We start from the raw sequence: 16,973 nt of genomic DNA, 5'->3' as shown, positions 1-16,973 counted from the left end.
CATTTTTCGATGAGAAAAATCACATACAGATCAGGAAATTCAGAGTTACATTTTGATTTTATCAAGGATAAAATAACTGTTAAAAAGATACTGCAAACAGTAAGGTAAAAGTAACAAAAGGAAACTGCAAACAGTAAAATTAACATTTTGTTTGAGAATGTTAAACATTGTTTTCTCAATTATGAATTGTTTTGTCCAATTCATAACAGCAAAATGAAAGTTTCCAGAGTTTGAATATTACTTTATTGTAAGAGATCAGTATATTCAAGTTACATTTCCATTTTATAAAATTAAAACCTTAATGCTACATATGTAAGTGCAAATTTTATAAGAAACACTGTTTTGGGAAATATAAAGTTGTTTTCACAGCTATGAACTGTGTTGTGTATTTGGTAATAGCACAAGTAAAAGGTTTTCAGAGGTGGAAGAATACATTCTTCTATGAGAAAACAAAATTTAGATCAGGATGTTCAATATTACATTCATTTTTATCAAGGGTGTATATAAATGATATAATGAAAGAATTATTTTTTTTGAAAAGAGTTAAAACAAAACATTTGTTTGCACAGCTATGAACTGTGGTGTAATGCATAATGTCAAAGTAAAATGTTTGTAATGAATAATATAAATATTTTTCGATGAGAAAAATCACCTTAAACATTGTTTACTCAGCTATAAATTCTGTTGTGTAATTCGTAACAGCAAAATAAAAGTTTCCAGAGGTTAAAGATTGCTTTATTGTAAGAGATCAGCATATTTAGTGTTACATTTCCATATTATAAAAGTAAAACCTTAAATGCTACATATGTAAGTGCAAATTTTAAAAGAAACGCCGTTTTTGGAAATATTAAAACATTGTTTGCACAGCCATAAACTGTGTCGTGTATTTGTTAACAGCACAAGTAAAAGGTTTTCAGAGGTTCAAGAATACATTCTTTTATGAGAAAACAAAAGGTAGATCAGGATGTCCAATATTGCATTCGGTTTTATCATGTGTCAAAATAAATGGTGTAATGAAACAAAGCTTTTTTGAGAACAGTTAAAACATTTGTTTTCACAGCTATGAACTGTGCTGTAATTCATACCACAAAAGTCAAATGTTTGCAATGGATAATATAAACATTTTTTGATGATAAAATCACATGCATGTCAAGAAATTCTGAGTTACATTTTGATTTTTATCAAGGATTAAAAAAAATGCTAAAAAAATATACTGCAAACAGTAAGGCGAAAGTAACAAAAGGTAACTGCAAACAGTAAAAGAAATGTTTTTTTGAAAACAAGTAGAACATTGTTTTCTCAGCTATGAATTTTATTGTGTAATTCTGAACAGCAAAATATAAGTTTCCAGAGGTTGAAGATTACTTTATTGTAAGAGATCAGAATATTCGATAATACATTTACATTTTATGAAAGGATAGATTTATGGTAAAATGTAAGTGAAAACTTTAAGAAACATGCTGTTTTGAGAAATATTAAAACATTGTTTTCACAACTATGAACTGTGTTGTGTACTTGGTAACAGCACAAGTAAAACGTTTTCAAAGTTTGAAGAATACCTTATTTTATGAGAAAACAAAATGTAGATCAGGATATATAATCATATAACACCATACAACAGTTTATAGCATGGAAAAAGGCCATCTCTGCCTTTCAAGTCTATGAAACTTCACTCAAACAACTCTGCTAGATCTCCCCTGCCTAGTCTCCCCCCATAACCCTCCAACTCCCTCCTCTTAAATGGAACAATTGTCTCTGCCTCAACTATCTTCCAGATGATAATTCCATTCAGCCATCACTCTCTGAGTGAAGAAACATCCTCTAATAGTTCTCCTAAAATTTAACACCCTTACCCTCAACTTGTGTCCTCTTGTTTCAACCTCCCCTGCTCTCAGGGGGAAGAATCTACTTGCATCTCATCTATCTATTCCTTTCATAATTTTAAATACCTCTATCAAATCTTCTCTCAACCATCTACATTCCAATGAATAAAGTCCTAACCTCTTCAATCTTTTTCTGTATTCTAGGTATTTTAAGCCAGGCAACATCCTTGTAAATCTTCTCTGCACCCTCTCCTCCTTATCTATATCCTTCCTATAATGTGGAGAGTAGAACTGAACAATACTCAAAACCTGACCTCAGCAATGCCTTAAACAGTCACAGTATCACTTCCAAGCTCCTATACTCTATTCTATTATTTATGAAGGCCAATATACTAAATACCTTCTTATCCACTCTGTCAACATGGGAATCCACCTTCAAGGAACGCTGGAACAAAATTCTAAGATCTCTTTGTTCTTGTGCAGTCCCTTCACTACATATGTCCTAATTTGATTATTTGTTTCTGAAATGAAACACCTCACTTTTTTCTACATTAAATTCGATCTGCCATCTTTCAGCCCAACTCTCCAAACAAACCAAATCCCTCTGTAATACGTGAAAACCTTCCTCACTACCCACCACTCCCCCTATTTTTGTATTGTCTGCGTATTTAATTACCCAGTTAACAGCCACATCATCCAAATCATTAATATAAATTATGAACAACAGGCGACCTAGCACTGATCGTTGAGGCATGCCGCTCATCATCACAGGCTTCTATCCTGACAGACAGTTGTCCACCATGACACACTGCTGTCTATCCTCCAGCCATCTCTGAACCTATCTTAAAATTTCTCTATTAATCCCTCGTGACTGAACTTTCCTTACTAACCTTTCATGTGGAACCTTATCAAAAGCTTTGCTAAAATCCAGATAGACTACATCAACTGCCCTACCTTAATCCACCTTTCTTGTCACTTCTTTGAAAAACTCAACAAGGTTCGTCAAACATGACTTCCCCTTAACAAACCAATGCAGGGTGCTCCTGATCAATCCCTGCCTATCCAGATCTTTATACACACCATCTCTAAGAATACCTCCATAATTTTCCCTACTACCAAAGTCAAACTTATAGGCCTATAATTACTTGGCCGACACCTCATGTCTTTTTTAAACAACAGAACTACATTAGCAACCCTCCAATCCCATGGCACCACACCTTCTTCCAGTGATCATTGAAAAATCACTGACAGTGCCTCTGCCATTTGCTGCCTGACTTCCCTTAATGTCTTGGGGAAAATCCAATCAGGACCGGGAGACATCCACTTTTACAGACCCTAAAAGCTCCACAACCCTCTATTTACTAAACCCTATCTCTTCCATAACTAAGCCATTTGCCTCACTTGTCTCACATAATCCAATGTCTTTTTCCTTCATGAACAAAGATGAAAACAAAATTGTTTACTATCTCTCCCATCTAATACAGTTCTTCGCACTATTCTATCCTTAACCCTCCTTTTACTATTCATATATCCGTAAAACCCCTTAGGATGCACTTTTACATTATCAGCTATTGAGACTTCAAACCTTCTTTTTGCCTTTCTAATTTCCTTCTTAAGGTTTTCTCTGCAATCTATGTAATAATTATGTATTGTATCCCTTTTTTGCTTCTTAAATTTAACACATTCCCCCTTCTTATCCTGAACCAACTAATCTTTCCAGAAAAACACGGTTCCCTTGAACACTTGGCCTTGCCTTTTGATCTGACTGGCACGTAAAGATCCTATACTCTCAATATCTTCTTTAAATAGCTTCCAAATCTCCTCTATATCCTTTCCAGATAAAAGATCATCCCAGACAATTTTTTGTAAATCCCTTCACATTTTTCCAAATCTGCCTTCCTCCTCTTGATGAATTTCAACCTCAGACCTGACCTATCCCTTTCCATATTTAAGTTGAAGCTAATGGACCCATGATCATGAGATCCAAAGTTCTCACCAATGCACACTTCCATCACCTGCCCTATGCCATTCCCTAACAATAGATCTAGCACTGCCTCTCCTCTAGTAGGCATCTCAACATACTTCTGTAAAAAGCAATCCTGAACACATTGAACAAAGTCTAAGCCATCCTTCCCTCTCACTGTTTGTGCTTCCCAAACAATGTTAGGAAAAATTGAAATCCTTAACTATCACAACCCTCTTTCATCTACATTTGTCAGCTATTTTCCTGCACATTTGCTCTTCCAGTTCCCTATCCTCTTTAGGCGGCCTATAATAGACCCCTATATTTGTAGCCTTACCTTTCTTACCTTTTAGTTTAACCCACAGAGCCTCCCCTGATGAATTCTCCAGTCAATCTTGCCTCAACACCGCTGTAATATCTTCCCTAACAACCTTCCATCAACCATGCCTCACAAATTGCTATCATATCATAACACCACATGTCAATCCACACCATTAGTTCATCCACCTTGTTTTCCACACTCCTTGAATTGAAATAAATGGATTTCAGAGATCTTCCACATTTACCTTTCTGCCTCTCACCCTCTCTACAATTGTTACTATGGCCACTATTTATTACCTGCTGCTGTTCCACCTCCAGATTGTGTGAAAAAGCCTTTTTTCTTTGCCTAAATACCCTGCTATCCTCCCTGACATGAACCATTGTCCCCAACCTTACTAGTTTAAATTCATAGCAAACACCCCTTCCAGGAGATTGGTACCTCTGGGATTTAAATGTAACCCTTCCCATCTCCCCAAGAAATGGTTCCAGTGGTCCAAGAACTTAAAACCCTGTCTTTTACTCCACCCCTTCAGCCACACATTCAATATCACCTGACTCTATTTTTGCCCTACTATCGCGTGGCACAGAAAGTAATCCAGAGATTACACCCTTAGTGGTCCTTCTTCTGAGCTCCTTGCCTAACTCCTTATATTCACTTTGCAGGATCACTTCTTCTTTCCTACCAATGTCATTGGTACTGACGTAAACCACAACCTCATGCTCTTTCCCTTCCCCCTTTAGGATGTTCTGGGCACGTGTAGCCACATCCCGGTCCCAGGACCAGGGAGGCAAACCACCATTCGGTTTTCTTTATCTCGTGCACAAAAATCTCTGTCTGTCCGCCTCACCATCGAGTCCCCTATAACTATCGCCATATTCTTCCTATTACTTCCTTTCTGGGCTACAGAAGCTGACCCTGCACCTCTGCCTACCTTAGCCCGACTATCCCTTTCCTCAGTATTCAATGAGGAGTACCGATTTCTGAAGATTTCAGGCTCAGATGCTCTCTCTGGACCCTGACCTTTCTCTTTCTTCCTCCTAACAGTAACCCACTGCCTCTCCTCCCATGGGTCACGTGTGACCACCTTTTTATAACCTATCTATGATGGCTTAGCTCTCCCTGATCAAAGCGAAGTCATCGAGCTGCAGCTCAAGGTCCCTGACTTGGACCCTTAGACACTGCAGCTCAGCACACTTAGTGCACATTGGGAAGTTAGAAGACTCCATGACTTCCCACATGTGACAAAGGGAGCAGAAAACTGCTCTCAGACTCAGGTCCTTCCTCCTTCTCCTTGTACCTTACCTGAGAAAATATAAAAAGATATATGTTAAATTAGATGTGACAGTCTTACCTCAATTCAGATTTGCTCGTCCTCAGCCTCTGCTTGCCGAAGCATCTTGAGCCAAAACCTCAAAGCCCCACTCCTTCACAGGGCCTCTCATCAACTGGGCTGCTCCTCTCTGGCCACTCCCTAATACCAACCCTCTTTTTATTGGCCCTTGAATAATTAACCCCTCGATCTCTCCAAGCGCCTCCTCCTCTCAACAGTCACACAAGCTCTGAATTGCTGCCTCCTCTTACTCCTCGCCTGGAACAGTAGGCCCAACGCCTGGTAAACCCTTGATTTTATCTGTTTACCTGATACTCGACCTCTCCAAGCTTCTCCTCCTCTCAACAGTCGCCCAATCTTCGAATCACCGCCTCCTCTGACACCTCACTTGAAACAGTAGGCCCAACACCTGGTAAACCATTGATTTCAACTGCTTACCTAACCCTCGACCTCACCATCCTCACTAACCACATCCTAACTAGGCCAATTTGTCAATCTTAAAACTGACCCAACTTTATCCTCTGCCAAATTATTCCAAAACAAAAATGAGTCACCCTGCATGGGTAACTTTGTAATTACTCCTACTACAACAGGTCGTTTGAATAATTCTGAATTCAGCACAACCTTGTGAAGTGATATTGACTCTACCTCACCTCCAATACCTTTAATCAAAGTTGTCTCCCGTGTCAGTCCTTTGATCCACAGTTAAAACACTTCCCAACAAAAAATGACTGAGCAGCCCCAGAAACTCTAAGAATTTTAACTGGAATCTGTGGTACTCTATTAGCCAAAAACCCTCCTCCAGGAGTTACAGCCTCAGTTCTCATACTTATTTCTATTTATATTATAACTTCTTTAATTGAAACTGTCTGTCCCTTTCAATTTCCTTGTTCCATCTTTCAGCTACCTCTAACTCATGTTTCCTCCATCCTTCAGCTTGTTTAGCCTCATATTCTTGTCTCTTCAACTCAAAATTATGTTTCTCTCTTTCCTCTTGCACCCTCAACCTCTCATTCTTCTTGCACTCTAAATTTCTCCAATTCCAATTGCAATTCAAAAGATCTATTCTCTGGAAAATTTTCTAAGTCTTCCTCAACAAATTTTTGCTTAATTATATAATATTTAACACTAATCCTCTGTATTTGTACTTTTCACATCCAATGTTTAACTTCAGTAATTTTCAATGCCTTAGAAATAGCCATCAGTTCCTCTTTTCTCTTGGTCTGCAGATTTGCTGTTGATGGTTGTAACAAAAATGTATCACATTCCATTGCTGCTCTTTTTCCAGGTACCAGCTTGCAAAAATGTCAGACACAATAGCTTGCAAAACAAAACCAATGAATTAATAAATCAATGTTCAATTCCCAAACGACGATCCCCCATAAAATATTACGGAGTCCAAAGGACCCAAATACCAGCAGCACTATATCACAGATTTACTTAAAGAAAAGTAGTTTTTAATTATAATTGAACAAGAAAACAGAATTAAACTTTAACTTATTACTTAACCTACTTTATCCCCCCCCCCACCCTCTAATATTAAGTGCAGGTATGTGTAATGTATATTAAAGTTTAGAAAAGTTCTTTGGATCACAGTCCACTCTCACCGGTTGCAGGCAATCCTTGTACTGTGCACAGAAGTTAGCATTAACAAAGTTCACCAGTCTTTGGTGCTTAACAGGCAAATGGTTACCACTCAGGAGGGTTCTTGCTGGTTTTCAGAGAGTGATTCCTTTTTTTTCCAGGACTTGGGCAAATGATTCCTTCTCAATCAGTCTTGCTGATGAAACTTTCCCCCTTCAGAGTTCTCCAGATGATCCTCTTTCTTTCAGGTCAACCTTTCACACTGCCAGTCTTCTCCTTTGACCAGGCAGCCTTCCAAAGTTTGCCAGCTTGTCCCTCTGGAACTGATTTCTTTGTATCTCCTCTTTTTTTCACTCCCTTCCTCTCTGAGAGCAAAACTGTTCTCTCTTGCCTGCAAAGATCACATGTTCCCAGGCAAGTTTTATTTTGCTACTTTTTTGCTTTCTGCAAAAAGCATTCTGCAAAAGTCCCGCAAAGATTTTGTGTTTTAAAATGTTTGTGTGCAACCTGCTCTAACAATTCCTCCCAAACTACCTCTAAATACTCTGTCAGTCCAGGTATGTGGTCCTGAAGAGGCATCAGCTGGTTTACCCCATTCCAACTGAATCGATTCTGGGAGAACATTGGGGAAACTAATAGGCTCTACAACAGGGTCAAAGGCACGGTCCGGGGTTAATATTTCACTGACACTCAGAGGGAAACATCTGCATGAAGCCCGCGGACCCACTGACCATTTATCATACGGAACATGAACACAAACACACACACGATCCGCTGGATTTTCGGGAGTGACGGGTGAGGCGTCGGGGTGGGGGGGGGGGGTTGATCCCACCTCCCGCTCCTTCAGTGCACGGATTGTTCAGAGAGCGGAGACGAAATCCTCGGGAGCACGTGTGAGACCGACCCAGTCCACCCTGCAGATGAGCGAGTGTGTGAGAGGGACAGGGAGAAAGAAAAGATGGTGCAACTCCCATTTTTTTAAATCTGCAACACAGGTGCAGAGACCAAGTGACAGTGAACAGAGTCTGTCACAGGCTGGTACTTACTGCTGTTTCTATATGTTCCAGTCGGTGTCCCTCAGAGGCTCAGACACCAGTTTTACTCCTGATTTCCCCAGTTCATTACCACCCAGGTATAATTCTGTCAGTGAATTTTTGGTACTGACAGAGGAGGCGCCAGATTGCGTGAGAACGACCCTGTCGATGAGAGAGTGAGGTTGAGGACAGCGAGAGACAGGAGAGTCAAGGTTCCGGTGCGGTTGTAACGGCAAAGCCACTGCTGATGTGGACCAGGAAGGAGCGGGGCCCTGGTCCGTACCCCGCGGGGTCCCACAGCCCGGTCCTCATGCAGGATAAGACCGAATGCAGACCGGGCTGGCAGTGAATTATTTCACATCCAGAATCCAGGGAATCCAAGCACAACACGGCGACGGCCAGTTGGGCGGCTAGAGTTTGATGGGTCCTGACTCCCTGGGATGAGAGGACAGGGCAGCGTACCAAAGAGGGGAAAATCTTGAAGAAAAGCGGGGGTCATTTTTTTGTCACATGTGGGAAGTCTGTCACCTTCTGGTGCTTATCTAAATGTCTTTATTTTACAGTCCGGGACCCACAGAGCTGCAGACACCAGGTTCACTCCCGAATCTCTCAGGTCATTGACCCCATCTTGAATACAAGCAGAGAGGGGAAACCAAACTGATTCACGCCTCCCGTCTCTTAGAAATTCTAATATTCAGTCATTTCATTAAATTACAAACTCCACAGGAATTTCCCGAAATGCCACTAATTCGCTGGATCATGTGCTGTCAGTGTGAAGCTTTGACCTCTTTTCATGACTGTATTGGGGGGGGGTGTTTGAAAGCTGTCCACTCCTCACACTGACGTGCAGACTCTGAACGATACGCCATCAGTGATCGGTTGTCCCCAACGCGGATATCTGTCCCGTTACTTCTACTCCTATAATACCAACGGTTAGGGAATTGGGACAATTTCCCAGGGTTCGCCGATCTCATTCCATGATATTCATCACCATTTTTTCTCTGTACTCCATGTACCTATCTTAAATGTCTCTTAAGATATCCATTTGTTCCGGATTCGCCCACCATTGCTGGCAGCGTATTTCATGCCCCACCTGTCTGTGGGGAAAAAAACTACCACTTCCATCCCCCTATACATGCTCCCAAGAAACTTAAAACTATGGTGTAAGCCATTTCAACCCTGGCAATAATCCTCTGACCATCTGTTGGGGAAAAGCCTTCTTTCTGCTGACCATCAATACGCCCACGTCATGATGTCACCCTTCCACAGTTATAAAACATTGTGTGTCAGTAGCCATGTTAGTCAAATAGAAGTAAAGAATGAGAAACCATCACGTCTCCCAGTCTTAATTGTGTGTTTGCATACACATCAGTGGCGATGAGGAATGAAACGAATGCTACACATGCTCCAATCAACATGCCTGAGAAGGAAAACAACAGAGGAAATGTAGGAAATGACTACCTAACAGTCCCAAAATGTTCCCGCCAAAGATCAAGGCAAAAGTGCACCAATATTGCGGAGGGAAAGTTCAGGGATTCAACGAAGTAGAAGAAAGTAGGGATAACTATGTAGAACGGGTTAAACACTACTGAATAGCCCTCAATATATACTGAGTAGCCCTTCTAGGTCCAGAAAACTGCAAATGGGGAGCCAAATGTTCGACATTGTTACGAAGTCTAGAGGAACCCAAAACCAACAGCAATAGATCTGCACCACAACACAAAAGGGTACTTAAACAAAAGTATTTTTAATTATATTTGATCAATAAAAAACTTAGACTTTAACATTACTGTCAACTTACTTAACCTATTTAATACCCCTCTAATACTAAGTGCAGGTGTGTATAATGTGTATTTCAGATTAGAAAATTTATTTGGATGACAGTTCAATCTCAATGGTTGCAGTCAATTCTTGTACTGTGCATAGAAGTTAGCATTAACAAAGTTCACTAGCCTTTGGTGCTCAATGGGCAAATGATTACCACTAAGGAAGCTTCTTGTTGGCCTTCAGAGAGAGATTCCTTTTGTTTCAGGACATCCGCACCTGATTCATTGCCAATCAGTCTTGATGACGTAATTTTCCCCCTTCAGGGTTCTCCAGATAATCCTCCTTCTTTAAGGTCATCTTTTAGACAGCCAATCTTCTCCTTTGACCAGGCATTCTTACAAAGGCTTGCCAGCTTTGTCCTTCTGGAACAGATTTTGGTCTCCTTTCAGTTCTGTCTTCCTGCAAATATCACAAGCTGTATGCTGCAACGTTGTTGTTCTTTTTGCAAAAAGCACTCTGCAAATATCCTGCAAATATTCAGTGTTTTAAAATGTTTGTGTGCAACCTGCTCTAATAATCCTTCCCAAAACACCTCTAAGCACTCTGTCACAACCTCCTTAAGAACTTGCTGGTCATGATAGATCCAGGGACAAAGGCAGTCAACAGCTCCAAAGAAACCTTTTAAGCTCCAAATCACCATTTATGACAGAAAGGCAACGATTCTATGAAAGGAGACAAGTACGTGAATAGCTGGCATCGTTGTGCAAACTGGCAAGGCATTTTCATTTCGACAGATGGGCCTGACAAATCACCAAGAAAGGCAAAAAATATTAGCAATGGATAAAGATATTACTTTCCAAATTGCATACAGAATGGCCTGAAGCTCTGAAATGGCAGACAAAAAGTTGCATGTCAGTCAACTAGATCTACTGTTTTGGGAGTCTTTGCACCATCAATGATTCCATTGTGGGGAAATACAACCACCAACCAGAAAACTCTTTCTTGAAAAATTCTAAATGCATCCATTGCAAAGAAGAAGGACATGTCAAAGTTAAATGTCAGCTTTAAAGTGCAGGTGACCTGCAAATAAACAGACAGATAAAGTCTAAACAATTGCAGAGAGAGACAACCTAGCAAAGATGATGATAATAGCCCAACGGCTGACCTTCAGACTATTGATATCTCAGATCTTGAGATATTACACATCCGAGGAATAAATGGAGGAAACACAGCAATCTTTGCACTGCTAAAAATAAGTCGACACCACCTGAAGATGGAGTTAGACGCAGGAGCAGTGGTGACTCCAATCCCATTACATGTAAAGGAATGCATGTTGCCATGCCTCCTGGTAAAAACAACTGAAATATATCTAACATCTGTTACACGAGATGTTTGGAAAATGTACATTACAAAAAAACAGCAACCAGAAACACTCTCTCCCTACATCGTAGATACCCAGGGACCAGCACTCTTTGGAAGGAACTGGCTACAGCGAATTACCGTAGAAAGGCAGGAAATCAGTTCAATACTAAATGTAAACCACATAGACTCCTCCAAGCTGGAAACTGACCAAATCCTCACAAACAACACAATTGTTTTCCAAGAAGAATTGGGGAAAATCAAAGCTGCTCAAGTCAAACTGCAATAAAATGATAATGCAGAACAAGAAATTTTCAATGACAGAATGATACCATTTGCTTTAAAAGGAAATTTTGAGGTTGCATTAAACATAGTAAAACATGAAGGCACATTAGAACCAACACAATACCGTGATTGGGCAGTCCCCGTTATACGCGTACAAAAAGCAAATGGGGAGATTCTCATTTGTGGCAATTAAAAAATCACCATCATCCATCACTCAAAATATCTAAACACCCCATGTCCAAGACAGAATTGTTCCAAGCACTAAATGAGGACAAAAATTCACAAAATGAGATTTGTCACAAGCATATCAACAGATCGAATTGGACAAAATATCCATCTGGGACGACTCACCGATACACATGTGCCTTACGGAATATCAGCAGCACCTGTGATATTTCAATCAACAATGGACACATTACTACATGGATTCCAATTTGGGTGTCACCCAGATGATGTCATCATCACGGGCTGAAATGACAGTGAACACTTACAAGACCATGAAATGGATTTAACCAGACTACACAGGCTAATATACGATTATGAAAGGACAAATGTGTCTTCATGTGCCCCTCATAAACATACCTTGGGTTTACAATTGACAGTGAGGGGGTGCAAATTAATCCAGAAGGAACACCAGCCTCTCACAAGGCTCGAGACCCAACCAACAAATCACAATTACTTTCCATCTGAGGATTTGTTATTCACTATGGAACCGCTGAAACAATTACTCAAGAAGATCAAACATTGTATTGAAACACAGAAACTAAAAACACTGTCAACAAATAAGCTGCAGATCCACTACAACTCTCGTAAAGAGTTTACATTAGTTGTTCATGCTACAGCAGTGGGACTAGGAGCAGTGCTATCCCTAATCACAGAAAAAGATATGAAACCAGTGGCATATGCTTTGCAAACATTATCCACAAGCAAACTCAATTATGCTCAACTAGACAAAGAAGGATTGGCAATAATGTTTGGTGTAAAAACATCATGAATATCTTAATGGAAAAAAATCACCCTGATCTCAGACAACAATCCTCTTAGTCTAATCGTCAGGCCACACAAAGATATATCAGTATTATCTGTAGCCAGAATTCAAAGATGAGCCATGCTACTAGTGGCATATAACAATGTTATAAAACATAAATGAGAAACAATCACAGCCATGCCTATGTTTTTCACACATCCTGCTACCCATGACAGAACAACCAGATGAAATTATTCAATGGAGATCAGAGGCAGTAGTCACCCATCAGAAACAGTATCAACAAGTGCTCACTACAACCCAGATGATCACAAAGGAAACCAGAAAAGAGACAACATTAAGCAAGATCCTACACATCACCCTTAATGGGTGGCAAGAACCTAAAGTCAATCCAACATATCAAAAAATTTACCACACATGCCACCATGAACTATCAGTTGAAGGAGAATGTTTACTATGGGATACCCATACAATTATTCCAGCCAAATAGCAAACCATCTTATTATCCGAACTGCACCACAACCATGTGGGAATGGTATGAATGAAGGCGCTGTCCCAGATGCAGGTCTGGTGGCCCGCCATAGACAAAGACATTGAAACAACAGTAAGAGAATGCAAATTATGTCAGTTAATGCAGCCTAAAATGCCGCAATCCAAAGCAAACCCATGGAAATGGCCATCCCAACACTGGCATCGGATTCATGTGGACTTTACTGGACCATTCATGGGTGAGACTTTCCTAATAGCTGTGGACACACCCTCCAAATGACCAGTAGTTTCATACATGAACAAACACGAAAACCAATCCCACTATTCACTGTCCATGAGCGATTTTGCCATTTACAGATTGCCTCATGAATTAGTTACAGACAATGGGCCTCAATAAACTTCAGAACATTTTTCTAAAAATTATGTGCGACAACAATATCAGACATATTGTAAACCACATAGACTCAATTGACACTTGTGAGCAGGTTCACCATCCAAATGGAGAGGGGAGTTGTGGTTGCCTGGCAAAGGGCAAGGGGCAACTCAGAGGGGGGACACATTTGGGGTTAAGGTCATTTTAGATGTGAGAGTTGTTGAAGTATTTTATGTTTTAAATGTGTTGTCATACATTGAGTTCAAAAAGGGAAAATTGAGAGATGAAAATGGGGAAAAGGGGGATGGTGGTGTTGAGGAAGCAGAAATGAGGTTTAAACAGAATATGAGATGGCCATGTTGAACTATGTGACTATAAATATTAATGGAATACATAACCAAATTAAATGAAAAAGGCTATTAAATTACCTGAAAAAAGTAACAAAATAGACATAGCATTTGTGCAGGAAACGCATGTAATTGAGGTGTAACATAATAAATTAAGGAGAGACTGGGTAGGGCACGTAGCAGCAGCATCATATAATTCAAAAACAAGAGCTGTAGCTATATTAATAAAAAAAATGTACCAAACAAAACAGAGGAGGAAATAATAGATCCAACAGAGCGGTATGTAATGGTAAAGTGTCAGATATATTCAGAATTCTGGAATTTGATCAATATATATGCACCTAATGAAGAGGATCAAAAGTTTATGCAAGACATGTTTTTGAAGATTGTAGATACACAGGGGAATATATTGATAGGAGGGGATTTTAACCTTAATTTGGATCCATTGTTTGATAAAACTGGACAAAAGACTAGCAAAAGGAATAAAGTGGCCAATTTTATGGTTAAATCAATGCAGGAATTGTAACTAATGGACATATGGAGGAGGCAGCACCCAAGGGAGAAGGAATACTCATATTATTCAAGTAGGCATAAAAGATACTCAAGGATTGATATGTTTTTATCATCGGCACATATTCAAGGGAGAGTTAGGAAAAATGAATATAAAGCTAGATTGCTATGTGATCACTCACCCCTGTTATTAGCAATAGAACTGGAGGACATCCCACCAAGAAAATATAGATGGAGATTAAACTTCATGCTACTTAAAAGACAGGAATTTAGAGAATTTATTGAGTGCCAAATTAAAATGTACTATGAAATAAATACGGAATCAGTGAAAGACAAATTTATATTATGGGATGCAATGAAAGCCTTCATTAGAGGGTAGAACATAAGTGATGTAACCAAGATGAAAAAGGACTACAATCGGGAAATAGAACAGTTGTAAAGGAAGATAGTAAGTACAGAAAAAGAACTAGAACTACCAACAAGAGATGATATAACAAAAATAAGAGAATTGGCAGACAAGCAAGTAAAATACAAAACATTACAAATATATAAGGTGGAGAAGAACATAATGAAAATAAAGCAAAAGTATTGTGAGCTAGGAGAAAAAAACATACAAAATACTAGCATGGCAACCTAAAACAGAACAAGCTAAAAGAATTGTATTGGCATCAAGGGAAAAGGACAAACAAATTACATATAATCCAATGGAGAATAATGAGAACGTTAAGGAATTTTATGAACAATTATACCAAACAGACAACGTGGGGAAAAATGATAAAATATAAAAGTTTTTAGCCAAAATCAAACTGCCAAAATTGCAAGAAGAGGAGCAAAGCAAGCTGATAAAACCATTTGAAATAGAGGAAGTACAGGATATATTAAAAAATTTCTGAACAATAAAATGCATAGAGAGGATGGATTCCCAGTAGAATTCTGTAAAACATTTAAAGAGTTATTAATTCCTCCTTTCCTGCAAGTAATGAATAAGATAGAAGAAACACAGAACTTGCCAGATTCATGTAAGACAGCAATAGTTACAGTAATACCAAAGACGGGGAAGGGTACACTAACACCAGCATCATATAGACTAATATTTCTACTTAATTCAGATTATAAGATAATAGCAAAATTATTACCAAGCAGATTGGCCGATTGTGTATCAAAAATAGTAAAACAAGACCAAACTGGATTTATTAAGAAAAGACAAACAGTGGATAATGTCAGTAAATATATTAATTTAATTCATGCAGTTCAAGGAAATAAGATGCCAACAGTGGCTGTTGCTTTAGATGCAGAAAAAGCCTTTGACAGGGTAGAATGGAATTATTTATTCAAAATATTACAGTGGTTCAATCTACCAGAAAAAAAAATATTAACTGGATTAACGCATTATATAATGGACCATTAGCGAAAGTGACAGTAAATGGATATGAATCGAACCAATTTAAATTAAGTAGGTCAACAAGGCAGGGATGTCCACTATCTCCCTCGCTGTTCACTTTAGCAAAAGAACCATTGGCAGAACTTATAAGAACAGAAAATAAAATAAAGGGGATAGAAATAAAGGAGAAAGAGTATAAAATCAGTTTATTTGCAGATGACACCATAGTGTACTTAACAGAACCAGAAATATCAATAAAAGAACTACATAAGAAATTGAAGGAATATGGAGAAATATTGGGGTACAAGATCAACACAAATAAAAGTGAAGTGATGTCAATGAGTAATACCAGTTATACAAAATTTTAAAAAGAATCACCATTTAAATGGAAAACACAAGCAATCCGATACCTAGGTATCAGGTTAGATAATAACTTAAGCCACCTGTATAAATTAAATTATCAGCTATTAATAAAGAAATTGCAGGCAGACTTAGAACATTGGAAAGAATTACCACTAATGTTGATAGGGAAGGTAAATTGAATTAAAATGAATGTTTTCCCAAGGATACCAAACTTTTTTCAATCGTTAGCAATTCCCTTAACAGAGAAATTCTTCAATGAACTAAAGAGAATAATAAGGATTTTTTTATGGAGGGTGGGGGGGGGGTGTGGAAACCGAGGATAGCATTAGATAAATTAACAGTGGTACAATCAAGGTGGTTTGCAGTACCAAACTTTAAAATTTAATATCGAGCAGCACAATTAAGGTAATTATCAGATTTTTATCAGACAAGGGAAAAACCAGATTGGACTAAGATAGAGCTAGATAAAATAGGGGAGAAGGTACCAGAACATATACTTTATAAGTGGGATGGAAAGCTGATGCAATATTAAAGCTCACCAGTACTGCATCATTGATTCAATATATGGAAGAAGATTCACTTAGAAAGGAAAAAACAAATTACCAACTACCAAAATTATTATTGATGGCACAATCAGCTAATGCTTTTTTACAATAGATAACCTTTCCTTTAGAGAATGGGAGAGAAAAGGAATTCAAAGTATATAAAATTGCTTTTTGGGAAATAATTTATTAACATTTGAACAAATGAAGTACAAATATGGAATAACTCATGGTATAATGTTTGCATACCATTAACTGAAAGCCTACTTAAAGGATAAATTGGGAAAAAGACTGAAATTACCACAAACAAACAGCTTTGAATATGTGATTACAGAAACAATGATAATGAAAAGATTTATAATGAACATGTACATTTCATTAAGCTGCAAGAGAAGTAAAATGATGAAATAAGTTATAAATCTAAACAAAAGTGGAAAAACGATTTTAAAATAAGATAAAAAAATGAAGCATTGGAAAAGTTATGCTCTGGAACTATGAAGAATATAATAAACACAA

The sequence above is a fragment of the Narcine bancroftii genome, chromosome 2 (genome assembly GCF_036971445.1).
Source record: "Narcine bancroftii isolate sNarBan1 chromosome 2, sNarBan1.hap1, whole genome shotgun sequence".
Lineage (NCBI taxonomy): Eukaryota > Metazoa > Chordata > Chondrichthyes > Torpediniformes > Narcinidae > Narcine > Narcine bancroftii.
Note: the sequence above shows the minus strand (reverse complement) of the source record.